Source organism: Pezoporus flaviventris, unplaced genomic scaffold (genome assembly GCF_033815535.1).
Source record: "Pezoporus flaviventris isolate CSIRO_AGI_PZ_B2104156 unplaced genomic scaffold, CSIRO_AGI_Pfla_v1 ptg000002l, whole genome shotgun sequence".
In the NCBI taxonomy this organism is placed as follows: domain Eukaryota; kingdom Metazoa; phylum Chordata; class Aves; order Psittaciformes; family Psittacidae; genus Pezoporus; species Pezoporus flaviventris.
In genome coordinates, this window is record NW_026892550.1 from 12,171,955 (window position 1) to 12,189,442 (window position 17,488).

Below are 17,488 nucleotides of genomic sequence, written 5' to 3' on the forward strand. Positions count from 1 at the left end.
TTAATTTAAACCATGAACTAACTGCACATTTCTTGTATTAAGATAAAACTGCTGCTAGTCTAACAGCTGCCAGTGAATCTTGAACCTCTGCTACATGTGTTTAATTGTTCTGCTCCTTTAAAAATGCTACAGTGATAAAAGAAAAATAGAAACAAAATAAAACTGGAATAATTAACTATTATGTGGCTGGGATATGGAATAGCTTAAATTTGTGAGTGTGCATAGGCTGGTACTTCCAGAGATCTTACTGAAAATGATGCTATACCAGAAGTAGTATCAAGGGGAAAATGACACAAGATGACTCAATAGCAAGTTATGAGTACCTGCGGAGGACACATCACAAATGCTGAACTTTTTGTGGCTTTGACTGCAATAATTAAGATGATTCATGGAAAAGGATGCCTCTAATATCAGAATAATGCACCTTTAGAAGGTCATTTTGAGTGGGTTTTTTATAGGCTTAAAACAATAAAACAACTCCCTAGACTCACTGGAAAAACTTCCATTAACCTGCATAGAAGAAAAAGTCAAGCTCACAGTTGAGTAGGAATAAGTGCCATTTTGATCTAGCTAATACGAGGGTATACAAAGCATAAATGGAGCTAATTTAGATGTGCAGAAGCATATGTAAGTTTAGAATTTTGCTGAGCAATTTTTATTAAAACGAAGTCTTTCTCAAATGCCAAATATTCCTTGGGAATAAATAGAGGTGTCAATGAAAAGAACAAGAAAACCCAGATAAACTTTAAGATAATTACTGAAGCAGGTGTGTAGGTTAGAGAAATTCACAAAGAAATTCTGCCTGTGACAAGGCATGTATTCACTTTGTGAACTGCCTGGGTTTCTCTTTGGTCTTTGTTTTCCATTAATTCTAGTAAATGAAGTTATTTTAGCAAACCAAAGAAAAATACGAATTTAAGAAAAAACGATACCCCTGAAAAGCAAATTTTCGGTGTTTGGGGACTTGTACCAAGATGTATATCCTATGAGCTGTGTTCAGGACTTGGGAGAGGTAGATCTTTGCCAGGCTCTGCCTTTGTGAAGAACATAGCACACTCTAGTCATGTGCGTGTTCCTCATGCACTGCAGTTTTCATGAAACTCATCAAACTTACAGCTAAAGTAAAATGACTGAATCCAAGGTTTAATGTGCACGTCTTGTACATTTCCATCGCATCATATTTACACTGAAAAGGTCATGAGCTGAACTGTGTAAAACGTAGCGGATCCAGTGTTGTGAATCATCGTACTGTTGGTTGTTCATTTTTACATATGAATACACTGAGCTTTTGTCCACTGTGTTTTAATACAAGCCTTGGGATAACACCTAGTTGGTACCCTGTCTACCGAGCCAAGGTATGCTGCAATAAGAAGTACACTCATTTATTCCCAGGACTTTTTGGTTAATTCATCATTCTGTGAGGAGCAAATAAACATTTCACAAGGAGATCTGCAATCTACTTCATTCTGCAAATTTTGAGGCTTAGTTCTCCATGGTACTGGTAGCTTCAGTCTCCCAAGTAGACCGATTCAGGCAGCCCTACAGCAAGTAACATGGAATGGGATTACTGAAATTATCTTCTTGAAGGTGTTTTCCCCACCCTGTATTGGCACTGAGAGTTATAATGAATTTTCAGTGTTTTCCTAGCGCTTATTACTATGACACCCAAACACCTGGGTACAGGGAGTATGCACTTTGATCTGGCTGGCTAATGTAAGGCAATTCTTCCTGTAAAATCAAACTGCCAAGGTGGGCAGTCTCTGCCATATGGTTGGATTTTTATTACTATTATTTTACTGCCTGACATCAGGACCTCTATATTCTCTGTAATTGACTTTGTTCTATTGACAGCTGCTGCAGCCATTGTGCATAACTATTGGAAAACAAATTTGAAGTGAAAACTCTCACAAAATCAGACTGTAGTAAAATTTCTTTAGAGGACTTCAATAAGCATTGCTTTTGTAAAATTGTTGTGATTCTGGGGTAAACCTGCAAGGTAAAATCCAGCTACACACAGTCTATGTGACCCTTTGGTTAGAGTGTGAAGACAATTACAACCTGGAGCAAATTCTGGAGACGCATCCACCAGATAAGCCATGCAAAAAAGCCTTGTCTTGCACAAGGAGTCTTTCTACTGTCAACTCTATTTACTGTCACTGTAACATTATCCATCATGCTGTAGAAAGTGTCAGACATAAAAATAAAGTGGAAATCTATAAAACTGGTTTCGAGCAAGTAAAAAAATATCCATTTTGTGGCAGCCTTTATTAATCCTATTAACTGTCATATTTTGGAATATGTAGGATTTCAGAAGACTCATAATGCAAGCAGTGTTTGGATTAAAAAAGGCACATAGAAATCCCACAAATGTGTATGCAGGGAAACTTAAAGACATGACTCAGTGGCTGACATCCAGTCGTGTCAAAGCTGCTATAGTTGAGAGGGCTATTCAGTCTTGTTCAGCTAGTTATCTTCTCCATGGCACCACCATGGGAAATTTTAATGTTGCCGTTTAGAGACGTAGCTTCACACAGTTGACAAAGTATTGTACAAATTGTGTTAAACACCCTTTGAAATGTTTTTCCTGTTATCAGAATAATTTTTATCTTTTTACTTTATTTGTTAGATTTAGATTTACTATTTTTCCTAAGTAATTGTGTGACCTGTAACTGACCTGGAGAGTATAGAATTAAATATTTTACAGTAAGAAATTCTTAAGGAAAAGAAAAAAGTATTCTCTCTTTGGCAATGTCCTTAGCTCGAAGGATATACAATGAACTAAAAGTCTGACTGTGAACCTTTTCTTCCCTCTGGGGAACATTTTTTCACATAAGTAAACACATTTATTTACACTGGAAGTACACTAAAGATTTCGAAGGCAAGTGTCGGATAAGAGCAGTTCAGCTGGAGCTGCACATAAGACAACGGGCTGTGAACTGTGGTTTATTAATTCATTCTGGCAATGTGACCCAGTAAGTGCAAAATAACAGTAATGTGAAATATGGTGCACAAAATGTGAATAACAGCAATTATGCTAACTGTGAATCTAATCTTTGAGAAAGCTGCAATGAGGGATGCTCAGCATCCCAGGACGTGTGCGGTTAACCTCAGCTAACTGGGTTAATCTCCCTGTGCTCTCTGTTATGCCTATGGGAAAGGACAAGCTCATTCAGACTATTATTTTAGAACAGAAGTCTAACTTTACTGATTTTTACTTACTCTTCAGGACTCTCTGTGTCTGTCTCTCCCTCTCTTTCCACACATTGCAGGAGGACACTTAGACTGTCTTAGAAAAGTGGCTCTTGTAAATAACCATCTTAGTACTGTGGTGGAAAGTAAGTTTCAGTACATAAATTAATATAAGTTGCGTATGAATTTACATGTTGAATGTCAAGATATATAGATATATATAGAAAAGTCTTCTGAAGAATTTTTACTACAACATATAGATTGCCACCAGTAATGCAAAAGAGGATGTGAATGAAGCAGATGTTTGGTAGATTTGCTTGTTGGCAAATAAGCAAATAAACAAATAAATATCCACTGCATTGGGAAGTTCAAAATAATTGTATCAGGACAGAGAAAAAGGCCAAAGGACCAGGCAGGAGGTTGTCACAGGCTGCCCGTGGTTGTCCAGTGCCAGCACTACTGTGACCTGGGATTTGGCTTGGGCTAACTAGTGCTGCCCCACAGCACGCCCAGGCAATGCTGAAACCCAGGGAAGGTACTCAGAAGCCACCCTATTCTGTGATGGTCAAAGTGCCAACCATGCAGAGAAGTTATATCAGGCTGTTTGTCATATGGGGCAGAAGATAACCTGTGACATGTTTTACCTAATACTTAAAACCATCCTATCTTGACAAGACTGCAGCATGGCTGCCTAATGTGATACTGATTTCCATCTCTGTGACAGTTTCCATGTCCATCTTCACAGGCAATATGGACTCCTGCTTCAAAACTGCTATACACAGGCTCACCACAAACATGAAATAAAACCTCCTAACCAATACCTCAGTCCCAGCCTTGCCACAGGCATGTTTCGCTGGCATAATGACTGAATTATTCCCTTATCATTGATATATTCCTATTAATAACATTCTGCTCTAACAAACAGCTGTATTTTATTGCCATGATTTGTGGCTTTCTTGCAGTCTTTAAAAATATGAACTGAAACACTCACTCCAGGAGTGGTCAAAAAATATTACTACTTCAATACAATATTGCAGGTAGTAAATCCTTTTACATATGAAAATTAATCCCTCTGCTTGTTTAGAAAGACACATATTACAGAATAAAACCACAACTGTAAGTGATAAGAAAATCTCCACAAACGAAAAATGAAAATCTCTGCTTCCCTGTTTTCAACTGATAGCAGAGGTACCTGGTGCAAGGAAATCTTCTGCTTTCATAGAAATATCAACCACAGTTGAGATGACATTGCTGGGATACCACATACCAGCAGAGAGAGGAAGAAGAATCTTCATTAGCAGCATCTCAGTTAAATGGAATATGCAGGTTTGATCCTGGGAATGTTGACTTCACTTGTGACATTTGCACTCTATGGACTTGAGAGAGAAAGGCAAGTCCAGTCTGAGCTCCTAGCCACTGACAATAGCTCTGATCTCCTGATGGAGAAAAACTTTTTCAGAGGAGGCAAAGCTTGCCTGGGCAAGGACTTCCCTGAAGCTTAGTCTAAGACAGTCAAGACACCTAAAGTCTCTAAGGTCTACAATAAACATCAACACATTCAACTTCAAGTCCAAACTGTAAATCTTTTCATCTGCCTTCTCCAACAGGAACACAAAATAGCATGCAGATTTAAAAAAAGAAAAAATAAAAAACTTCACATATTTCACAACCCATGTGTATGTAACTGAAGTACTCATACACTATGGCAATTATGGTGATAAAAAATCAATGAAGCCAGAGGGGCTGCAGCTCAGGGTCAGGCAGTGCTCCATGGGTGTGTAGCCATGTGTCCTGAGACACTTTCCCAGGTGTCTGAGTATACCTCCTGCTCTGAGAAGCAGTTATGCATTGGGCAGACTCTTTACCCTAAGCCAGGACAGCATGTCTATGTTCAATAGTCAAGTTCAAAAAATTATGCTTTTTGGAGGAATCAGTCATCTCAAGGCTTATGATAGCTTTGACCACATTCTAAAACCCCTAATAATTATCCTCCTAGTTTACTCTGCAGCACCATCATTGTTTTGGTTTATATGATTGACTACTTGAGCAAATGAAGATGTTAAATTAGTCCAATGAGTAACAGATGTCCTCTACTGTATTCCTGGTGACCACCTCTTAGAATGGGATTTGAGCTGAGTGATCTCATACAGCTCCAAAGATAAAATAATCTGTGCAAGCAAAAAACCCCAAAACCAAACCACCAAAAGAAATGAAGAAGTCCTCTACTGTGAGAATGGTGAGGCACTGGAACAGGCTGCCCAAAGATGTTGTGAATGCTCCATCCCTGGCAGTGCTGAAGGACAGTTTGGACAGGGCTTTGAGCAACCTTGTCTAGTGTGAGGTGCCACTGTTCATGACACAGGGGGATTGGAACTAGTTGATCTTAAGGTTCTTTCCAACCCAAGCCATTCTATGATTCTGTAAAAAAGAAACCCATTCCCATCTGAAATTGCAGTACTTTAATAAAAACGTGAAAGAACACATGGTCCTTCCTAAAAAATAAACCAATCTCATTTTGTAGCTTTCAGGAAAGCATATGCATAGTGTGGGAATGGGGAGATGGACACAGACTCCATCTTCAGACTCCCTCTTCAAGTCACCAGCTATCCATCCTGCAGGATGTTCTTGGATTTAGCTGCTCTGATGCACAAGTGTAACCCCAGTTTAGCTGTTTTACAGGAGAAGGCCAGTTAAGCTGGACCTAATTAGTTCTGCCTGTTTAAGAACGGGTGTTGATAAAATTGCATACAATGCAATCTAAATAAAAATAACCATTCTTTAGTAAGTTGAAATTTACCATCAAGAAAGGAACTAAAAGCAGAGAAAGCAAAGCGAGCTATCACAGAAAGCATACCACTGCCACAACCAGCCGAGCTTAAGGCCATGCATGCTTTCACTTGTTTGGTATGTTCCGAAGGGGGAACAGGTTTACAAGTTGTCCTGCTCACCGTGTGACCCCGTACAGTCTGCTCCACCCTGCCTCGCAGCTGCTCGGAGCCTGCCAAGCCTGCACCGAGAGTACAACACAGCCCCCCCGTTTCCCTCCTCTGTCAGCGCCATGATAAAGTGTTTTGGGGGTTGGTTTTTCTTCTTTTCCCCTGTATTCTGAGTTACTTCCCATTCTTCCTCAGGGGATACATAAATCCAGTCATAACGGTTTATTCCTTGAGTGCAAGGGGCTACCAGATAAAATAACACAAACTAAGGAATGTAGGCCAAGTATGTGTCCCAATAGTCGAAGTGAGTTTCACCATGGACTGCAAAGGGACTCCGACTTGGCCTTATTTCTGCAGATGTGGAAAACATTAGTGAAGCTTTAGAACATGCTTGGGGCTCTGTCCTAGGCACTGCTGAGCAGCTATAGGAAAAATGTAGGAAACATAAATTTCTCCTCTTCTCATGAGCCAGGGAGGGAGACTTGTCCAATGAAGCAGCTGTGACAGCATATTTTGAAGGTGCCATACATTTTGCAAACTATCAGAAGATATAAAATGCATGTGGCTCCCAGCAGCAATTTTAACCAGTAGGCTAAAGAGGGCACCTCATGGAGGAGCACAAAATATCTCATAAGGAGCTGCAGCCAAGACACAGTCCTGATGGGAGCTGACACCATCTCAAAGGCAGAGGAAACATCAGGCTGTGGTATTTTTCTGTACTGCTGCGCGAGCTAAGCCAGTTTAGCTCATGCTTTGTAATTACCAAAGGTGATTTATTCTCTTATTATCATCACAGAAGATTAATCAAGAGAAAGGTCATAAAAAAAGGTCGAGACTTTTACACATTTCAAAAGTCTGGCTTGACATTCTGCTATGTATTAGGAGTAGAGCTTCTTTGCTCCATAGTCTGAGCAGAACTGGACTTGGCAAAGGAGAGGATGTAATCAACTTCATTTGTACTTTGCCTTCTCTCACAGAAAGCGGGAACATATGTCAAAATAAGCAACCACGGGAGTGTCCAGGATCATGGTTTTCATTTTTCTGGAAAAATAGAACAGATGGAAGGCCAAGTAACCACATTTATTCATTGAGCGTGACTTTTTACCCCGGGTGTGTAAGAGGTTAAATATTATCTTCCTCCTGTTGTTTGCCAGTTCAAGTTTAAGGAATTTGATGTGGAATTATTCTTAAAGAATTGTTCATGGGGCTGACAAAACCAGCTATGCAATTGGAAAAATCACTGCAGAGTGTTTGGTCATGTAACTGCACTAACTGCAAGACTTGATGAGAATTACTATGGTGTAATGCAATTTTGCTATGGGAGGGAAGTAAAAATTTCTCCATATGGTTTAGTCTTATTTTAGAGCATCATGCACGCAGACACTGTAATTTCATACACAAGAAGTGAAAAGGGTGATTTCTGCATAACAATATGTCACTTCCTTCTATCCCAGGCTGTTCTGTATTCTGATCATTGTGGCATGACCTTTCTGGTGCTGAAATCAAGCAGCTCCCTTATAGCGTGTGTGAAGGGTTTAGCTATGTTTGGTGTTCAATATAAAGATCCAGGCGTGTCATTTTGCCACGGCAAATTTTGAGCGAAAGAATGGATTAGTCATGGTAAAAATGCTAAGTATAGATGGAACCCTGCAAAAGCTATGGGCTTGTTTTCTAGTGGCTCAGTGAGGGTTGTGTCATTCTATTTATCAGAGAGGGTTTTGCTAGTGATTGCTTTTCTGTTGGTTTTGGTTTTAAACATAAGGGTAGGTGGCAGTGGAATAGATGAGCCAGTGCTATAACTGAAATGGGAGCAAAGACCACTATAAGATTACTGACTTTAGGTAAAGATAAAAGACATGTGTTATTTACATCCATATTGCTTCACAATTCTAGCTGGGGACCAGGAGTTCGTAATGGTTTGTGATGGACATGGCAAAGACCCTTAGAATCTTAGAAATGAGGTATAAGATGAGAGGGAGCACATGGCTTTAGGCGGATTGCCACAGGAGTGTGAAAAAACAGCGGCATAGATCCTGTTCCTCAGAATCATTTCCAGCAGACCAGCAGTATACTCTTCAAACATGTTGGGTAGCACAAAAAGGAAAAATGAGAGGGAAGATTTTGAAGGAGAATAGCAAAGTGAGATGCTGTGAATGTTTCTTGTTCAGAGTATGAATCAGTGAGAAATTACTCCAAACATATACAGACCAGTTACTTATTTCTAGCACAGGACACAGGACACCGCATGGCCTGAGCCCTGAGTAGCCACAATTACCTTCTGCTAGTATGAGGGAAGAACTATTTTCACCTTCCTGGGTGAAGGTCAAGACCCTCCAAGGCAGGGATCAGCAAACCCATCAAGTTTAGCATTGTGAATGTGTGTAAGACTCGGATTGTCCTTTTGTGAAGTTTGCTTTCTATTTGGGACATCAATGCCCAAAGTGAATTCTGTGAAGTTCATGGAGTTACAGTGTTTAATTTTGACCTGGGAGATTAAAGTAAAATGCTCAATACTTCTGAAATTTCTATGCTCAACACTTCTGTGTGCATTCCTTTGTGTTTTGAATTTTTTTCAAAAAAGAGCCTTGATTTTCAGGTTGAGATGTTAAACACTCAGAAGCCTGGAAGTTCTAAGTTACTGTTACCACAGCAACCAAAATTATATATACCAATTAAAGACTGTAAATGTAACAACCACAGAGAGTAATACTGATTCCTAAAGGAATCTCCATTCTGGCTAATAAGAATCTTTCCTTGACTTTTTGTGGGTTTATGGAAATAGAAATGGATATGCAAATAATAACACTTCTCCAAACAAAAAGTCTTCCAATTACTGTATAAGCATTTTATTATAGAATTTTCTACTTTTTCTTCTACATTATCCTTGATTTTGGTCCCTTTCCCCAAAAGCTGGAAACCTAAACATAAAAAAAAAAGAACAATTAATCTTAAATATTAAACAATGAGGTAATTTAGATTCTAATTACCTGTGGTTTAGTTCTGCAAACCTGATTGAAGAACTTGTGCAGCACTGAAACTTTGAAAACAATATCTGCTTAGAGCAAAGTCTTATATAAGAAAGCATGGCTAACACTGGGCTGACGGATTAATTTGTTTCATAGTGGTTATTAAGTGTGTAACAATTTATCATCCTGTGCCTTGCACTGGGAGACAGCTATGCTTAAAAAAAAATACTTCTATTAAAAATTGGAATACAATTTTTTGACAAAGAAAACTGGATGCATAGGACTCATCTTAGAAAATCAGATTCTGGAAGAGTGTGTCCTTCACTGACCATAAAATGGTCTGGCTGACAGTCTAACATGAGAAGCCTAGCTTTTACGCACTAAATTTAGGTGAAATTAATTCTTTTTTTATATGGATGATGCACAACTCTTTTTTCTGTTGTTGGAAGGAAGGTCTGCTGAAACTGACCTCTGAGTCTGGCCTCTTCATGCTACCCAGGAGAGCTCATGGGCTTTAGAGAAAGATGGAGTCGCTAGGACAATATGACAACCCCTAACAAGTGGCCATTTGAAGTTCCCATTTCCTGCCCTATAAAATGGGAAATAACATGGTCAAGACAGGCATCACAGAAGGGGTGTGCACATGAAAAGGTGACACCCTAGGGATCACTGCAGGTGGTGTGACACCCCCACACAGTACCTGTGGGTTACTGAGGTGACATAGTGCATTAGCAGCTTACACCACTTCATTTGTCTGTGTGTATAAGCTTCATTGTGTGTGTGCGTGCATGCCACCGAGCAATTAAAGCTGCTGAAGACAGGCATCACTGTAATAGTTTTAAGCTTTGCTCAGTCATAACTGAAGAGAAAAACTGGTTTTTAAATGGAGAGCAGTGATAAATAATAGATGTTAATGTTTCAAATAAAATTATTAATCTGTCAGAGGAAGCAAAGTCTTTAGGTTTCAGGAACAAAATATTAGCCCATTTCAAGGCCAGGAATGTACTTCTGAAAATGATGGGGTCTGGCATCTACCAAAATTTCACCCAAATTGTCATTTCAAGGTGTTTTTTCTTTCTTAACCATGAACTGATACAGGAAATCAAAACCTCGTAAAATAATTGCAGTTATCTAAAATATGCTAACATTCAGACACTGCTTCCTGGCTTTATGGATCATCATATCTACCCAGTTACTGGTAGTTTGTTTATTTATACTCCTTGGGGAAACACTTGTGCCTCCTAATCAGATAAATACAATAAAAATCAATGTCACATGAAAATCATAGGAATGGTGGAAGATATTTTACTTCTAAACCATTTGAAGCTCAATACACCAAGATGCCAGTCTGTGCTTCGAAGCATTGCTCCTGAGATTTCCAAGAAGGTTGTGATCCTCTAGGTGGATATTTAGCAAAATCCAGCCAGTGGCACTTTTACCTGTTGCTGATTGGAAACACCATTTGCTCTGCTTTCCCTTTTTGTGGTTATCCTGGAGTAAAAGAAAATCACATGAACAAAACCACATACAGACACTAGACGTACAAACACACAGAGATGCTGGTAAGATAATTCTCACACTGTTTTTAGACTGTGCCCAGGTTTTATATCCCCAGTCATCTATACTTTTTCCTTCACACAGACACACACCGGAGGATAGAAGTAATCTCACTTATCTTTATTAATCTAAAACTTGTCTAGTCTAAACTAGTTATATAGGTTCCCTCTGGAGCCTGCAGGGAGCAAAAGCAAGAGGCAGGCACATCCAGAGGGCAATTTACTCACCTGTGTTAGACACTGAGGATAGGATGAATCAGCGTTTAGAAGTGCTCCTCCTTTCCATTGGCTGCAGATGGAATACAGACAACCTGCCTGGGGAAAATAAATAACTGATAAAGTTGGTAAGGTGATTCCCACAAAATGCATAGGTATACCCTGCTTTTGAAGATTGTGTTGTCCTATGTTGGGATTTATCACGCTAGCAGAAGAGACAAATACTTCATTAAGACAAAACCGCAGAGTGACTGAAACCTAATCTGAGCTCATTCTGCACCTTTCTGCTAGGGAGAAAGTGTTTGGAAAACATCCCAAAATTTTCATGCACCAACATGTTTCCCACCTCAGGTTAGAAACGGAAGTGGCAAAACGGCACAGGAAAATCAACTTGGTTCTGCTGCAAAGTAGCTCCCATTAGATTTCTTCCAAGGCTGAATAACTAAGGGATGTTGGAATAGTTCAGTCAAATTCTGGGTAACTGTCAACACTTCAGGGTGCAGCAAACAGAGCAGAGCATTTGTCTTCTTCAAAGATTGCCTAAGCATTGTTTGAAACTGCAGACTAGCATAGTATATAGTAGACCAGCTACAGTGAAGGACAGGGCATACAGAAAACACAGAGCTCAGTGCATTAACCCTCAGTGCGAGGCTACGAACAGCTCCTTCAGGAATTATCACTCTGCACTTGTAGCAGTAGTATTCATCCAATAAAAGCCCAATATACCTCTCACAGAAGATGAAGCGGAGTGTTATGGAAATGGAAAGTAATTTAATATGTGGCCTCATGCTGCACACTAGTCAAACACTTTCTGGAGAGAGGACTATTCCTTTCCTCCTGCAATTCCAGACAGAGCTCTGTACTGGGTGGTTAAACATGCTACAGCAGCACCATGGAGGTATAAAGGTCAAAATCTTCACTAGCTTTCTCTGTCTGTTCTAAGGCACTAAACACCTGATATTTTCACATATGTGAAGACATAGCACACTACATAGCATTTATCATATAAAAGAACACATCCTGTTGATTTAACTTGTAACAGTGAATCCATGGAGCTTTCAAAAGGCAGACCTTGGATGCTTTATCACAACTAAATGATTAGAAAATGGGACAAAAGAAAAAGGTTGGATTTGGTTTTGTTTTTTTATTCATGAGCTACTGTAAAAAGTTTGGTTTGAAAGGCATCCTTACTGTGAAAAGAGAATGTAATAAAAGAGACAGACAGAGATTTCTTCATATTAGTAGATGCCTTAATTGCAAGTCTTTTACAGCAGTTTATGTATATGCTCTCATTTTTGCAAAATTTCATTAAACAAACTTTTTAGCTTTCACTCCTTCCCTTATGCCCTGCATTTTAACTAGGAAGCTGAAGAATGATTCAAGACTTCACCTACAATCTTTTGAAACTTCTGCTCCACAAAGCTTCATGAATGCGTAGTCTTGTAGTTTGTTTTTTTAATTTACATGTTTCCCTTTCCAGCCAGAGAAGAAGCTCTCAATGGGGCTATCTAGCTTCCCAAAAGTCTTTCATTGTCCCTTTCTCCTTTCACTGTTCAAATTCCTTCAATAATTCATATTGTCATTCCCCCTGATTAAATATCATCCAGACTTTGCCTCATTAGGCTAGGAGAAACCCTTCTTCATTTAAGAATGAAAGTAAAGTTTCTCAAGACAATTGGTTAGGGACTCACAGTCATCAGTGCTGCAATTTAATATCAGTGCTCCCTTTAAATAAATTGTTGTTACAGCTTTTGGGTTGAGAGGTTCAGCGACTGAGCTGTACAGTTCACATTGTCCAATCACTCTAACTTGGAACTAAATAAAATCCTCAACTTTAAAAAATATGAGCAAATTTGCAAGGTGAAAATTAAACGTGTAAAGGCTGCCTTGTCCCAGTCTGATGGGAAAGTTATTGGACTGATGGTCATCTCTATTTTGCAGAAAAGGACTATCGACGGCTTAATGAGAGGTGAGGTGTCTATGGCACATTTTGGTCTATTCTCTATTAACAAAACAAACCTATGCCCTTTGTGGTTATCATCACTACCAATGATCCAACTGGAAGGAAAGCTGGAAATTATTTTCTAGCTTTAGTTCTGTTTTCTAAAGAAAAGACCTTTCTAGTCTCTTTCTTTGTGATTAAAACCTTCGACGTACAAGCTGCTAGAAAACTGATGTAACCAGATTGTCAGGATGGAAAGAAACAAGCAGCTGGGATCCCCATCTGCTGCAATAAGAAGCTAAGCTAAAAATCCTCCCAACATGCTCATCTGAGGTAAAATGAGTCAATAAAACTGCATTTTTATCCATAGAAGCACCCCAGAAATTCCTTCCTCTATTTCCCCTTACCTTACCTCTTTACAACACTATTTAGACCAGTATCATCCAATCTGGTCAAGGTTTCTAGCCAAGTCCACAATCTGCTATATGAACAAAATGCGTAGCATGTGATTTACGTTTAATGTCAAGGACATGATTTGCCTCATTGTGCTCAGCAATGCTACACAAACGTGTCAATTGAGGTGCTTCCTTTGGTCTCTCAATAGTTCCCACAATTGCCACTCCAGTGTGATGGTTGGTGATGGTCTCACTGGTGACACTGAGGCAGCATTAGGCATTTGGTACAGACTCTCTTGAATACTAGTCATCACTATAATAGGTAATACACAAGTTCCACTGCCTCCAGAAAATGAAAACTAGGAAATACTATTTTAAACAATGTTTTAAAATAAGATAAAAGATAGATTCAGACAAGAGATGGCATTTCATTTTAGTATGGGAAAAACAAAGAAAACCAGAAGGGAACTGAGAGTTTTAGCTAGGTATAATTAAAAAGTTGTTAATGTTTAATATTTTATATCAATCAAGTTGAAGCTGAAGCCATGTGGCCTTTCTGCCTTTGTTATAATTAATTCATTTCCTTTTCAATGTAAATAACACATTTAGTTTCTCTTCCTGGTCTACTAAAATATTTTTCTTTTAATATCTTTTTTTATTCTGTTCCCTCTATTTTAGTTTTAATCTTATTTTTGCTGATTGAAATGTTTTATTCTTTAAGTACAAACTATTTCTGCCTTTTTACTTCTTGACTTTGTTTTGGTGTTTCTCACTTATTATTTCAGTTCTTATTTTCTGGATATTCTAAACTGCAGCACAACTCAGGGGATGCCCTCTTATTTAGGCTATCCTATTTTAAGAATGGAAGCTTAGAATGGAAGATATTTCTTTTCACAGAACTCTAAATTTAAGAATTTGAAGATATTAACCATAGTGATAATTTGATTAGCCTATTTGATTACGTAATGTTACATTAAAATGAATATGACAGAGACAAAATACTAAATTTTTTCCAGATAAAAATTTTATAATGCAAAACATTTTTTATTTTAACACAGAAAGCATTTAATTGCAGTAATTTTAATCTACAAGACACTCACCCTACTTCTTAGCTCTCAAAATGATTTTTCTATTTGTATTGCAAACAGAGAAGAGCAGAGAAAGAATACAAGATAGAAACAAGGGAGGAAAGTGGGAACAATGTGCAGCTTTGGGGTACGTACACCTTTATACAAACAAACAAAAAAACCAAGGTACCCAAGCCATCCTGTTTCTAGGAGTCTTGGCTTCAACGATATGCTGCCTTGTTTAACCAAAATAAATGTCAGTTATCCACATGTAGTCTTTCATCAGTGTACTGTATGCTGTTGACACACCTCACAACAGACATGGACTATGTCCATAAGATCATGTCATTATGGCTATATATATATGTTCATAAACATCAGACTAACACAATTCCAAAGAGGATGCATAGACCTTGATGTCATGACTACCAAATATTTTTCAAAGCACAGCTATATTTCCTCTCTTTTGCATATTCTTCATGAAAATCTTCCCATGGTTTTCATTTTCCCCAGTTTTTTCCCCGTACCTAACAGCTTCAGCTACACACATTCCTCAAGTACTTCATCCTTGAAGAGGTGTTTAAGGATCAGCACTTTGTATGTATTCAGCAATACTGAGGAAGAGCATCAGTAGGCAGCATCTGTGCTTAATGCCTTAGCGCTACATGGTCTACCTTTTGCCAAACACCAGCAGCAACATCTTCTGCCCAAAATCTCAGTGGTTGAATGGTAGGCAAGAGCCACCAGGCTCTGCAGCAGTGTGCGTCTCCCCTGCAGCGCCATTTGTGGTGCCACACAGTCTACCAGCCACCAGCCACTTGGCCACACAGTGAGTGTTCTTGAGCACAATGAGCACAACTCAAACGATAAAATGACAAAAAATTTTAAACAAAAAAATCCTAAAGAAGCAGCATTACCCCATGGCTTATTGGCTGTGGTAAAAACAAGCTTAAGGGGTATAAATAGCAAGCAGAACTCCTCTCTACCATTCATGGAACATTGAGGGTTTTTTTTTTAAAGTGCTCTTCAGATTTGGTGCATGAATTATCACCTCTAATAGCTGATAATTAAACCACTTCAGCAAAGCTGTGAAACAGAGAGGACTAGCAATAAAATCTCAGTCTCACCTGGCAATTATTTTGAAACTATGTTCCAAATAACCAGATAAATAAATCTGTCTACATCACAGGCAATTCTCTGCAGACTAACAATTCCATAAATAAACACACACACACAGATGCACACATCCATAGCCACATCTATATGTATAAGCTTCAGTGAAATATAGAATAGGTCTTAAAATCAATTGAACAATCAAGGAAAAGAATATGCTAAAGCTAGAGACATACTCAATGACCTCTCTTGAACACTGTGTAACTGGCTCGAGAACATTATATAAAAGCCTAGATTAAAAAGAAAGAGCTAATAAGCAGATATTTTTGTTTATGGAATCTGAAAAGCTCTCTGCAATCCTGCACATTGTTCTGTTTTAGAAGTAAACCAAACTGTTCTAGGAACAAGTATCGATTTCACCATTAAAAGAAAACTACCCATTCATAAATATTAAGTGATGATATTATCTCTTTCCATGACTGCTTCTGTTTAGGCAACAAAAGAAACATACTCCACATCCAGGAAAACAAGAAATAGCTTTAGCAGCTACAGAATCTGCTCATCCAAAACATATCTTAAATCGAAAACTGGAAGGACATTTTGGGAAGCTATCCCACTGCAGAAAAAAGAAAGAGCATCCTATGAGAGACTATAGTGCCACAGATAAACTTCTACAAACATTGAAGGGACAGTATTAGGTATTTCAAGCCTTTTGATCTGATGAAAAATGTCGTCTATGATTTTTATCTTCTAAAAAATAGAAGTTTTTGTTCTCTATAGTTGCAGAATAAAACAAAAAAAAGCCTCATAAAATAGTGTGAGAAACTTTGCGTTCATTAGGAATCTTAACATTTAGAATCTTGTGATAAAATTATGGGCTAGAGCTCAGAATTTCCCTTGATATTCCTTAGAAACCAGGGAGTTTGGAGTTCCTTTAGGTAAGGATGTAAAACGCTTGAAAATTCTTGATGGTTGACTGTGAAGATGTAACAATTGATTCATAATCAGGTCCAAAGACCTCTTTCGATATCTTTACCGTCTTCTCAAACCTACAAAATTTGCTTTATAACTATTTGTCCTGGGTTCAGCAGTAGCAGTCATGTTTGTTTTTTTTTTTTCCTTTGTGCTAGCTGGTGCAGTGCTGTGTTTTGACTTCCAACCTGAGAACAGTGTTGGTGAAGTCGATGTTTTCAGTTGTTGCTAAGTGATGTTTACCCTGACCAAGGACTTTGTGAGGCTCATGCTCTGCCAGGGAGGAGGGGAAGCCGGGAGGAAGCAGAGATGGGGCGCCTGACTCGGGCTAGCCAGGGAGGTATTCCATACCACAGCACGTCATGCCCGGGGTGGGGGGTGACTGGGAGTTACCCGGAAGGACACGGGGCTTCCGGGTGGAACTCGTCTTCTTGGCCAGTGGTATCGTATTCTCTTCCCTTGTTATTTTCCCTTATCATTGTTGTAGTTGATAGTTGCGGTGGTGATTTGTGTACATTGGTTGCTGGACTGTTCTTGTCTCAACCCGTGGGAGTTGCACTCTTTCGATCCTCCTCCCCATTCCTCCGGGAGTGGGGGAGAACCCCGGTGGGGGGGGGACACGGACCTCGATTGTTGTCAGCTCGGCACCACTCACTGGGAGTGAGTGAACAAGTTACCTGACTGGGTTTAAACCACGACACTATTGTATTCAAAATCTACTGACTTTCAAGACCAGTTGTAAGATTTGACATTTCAAGAGGTAACTGAATTATGCTTCCATCTCTTCTTTCCAAGTATGATAGATAAAGATTTCTGCTTTTTATTTTTTATATATATATATATATATATATATATATATATGTATATAAAAGAGGCTATTTTCCTTTAGGCACATAGTGCAAGAAAGACACTAAGTGTGGAATCATGCAAATAGAGACAGTGAAATTGAAGACAACACTAGAACTACATGCAGGAGTAAATTAAGAGGGGAGAGAAAGGTGTCCACTGCTAAAACATGCTATTCACAGTGTGAAAACATTTGAAAACACGTTATGGGGGAAAACCCTGAAAAAGCTCGTCACTACATAAAAGGGAACATGAGGCACAGTCCTACATGAAAGCTCAGTACTAAGTGG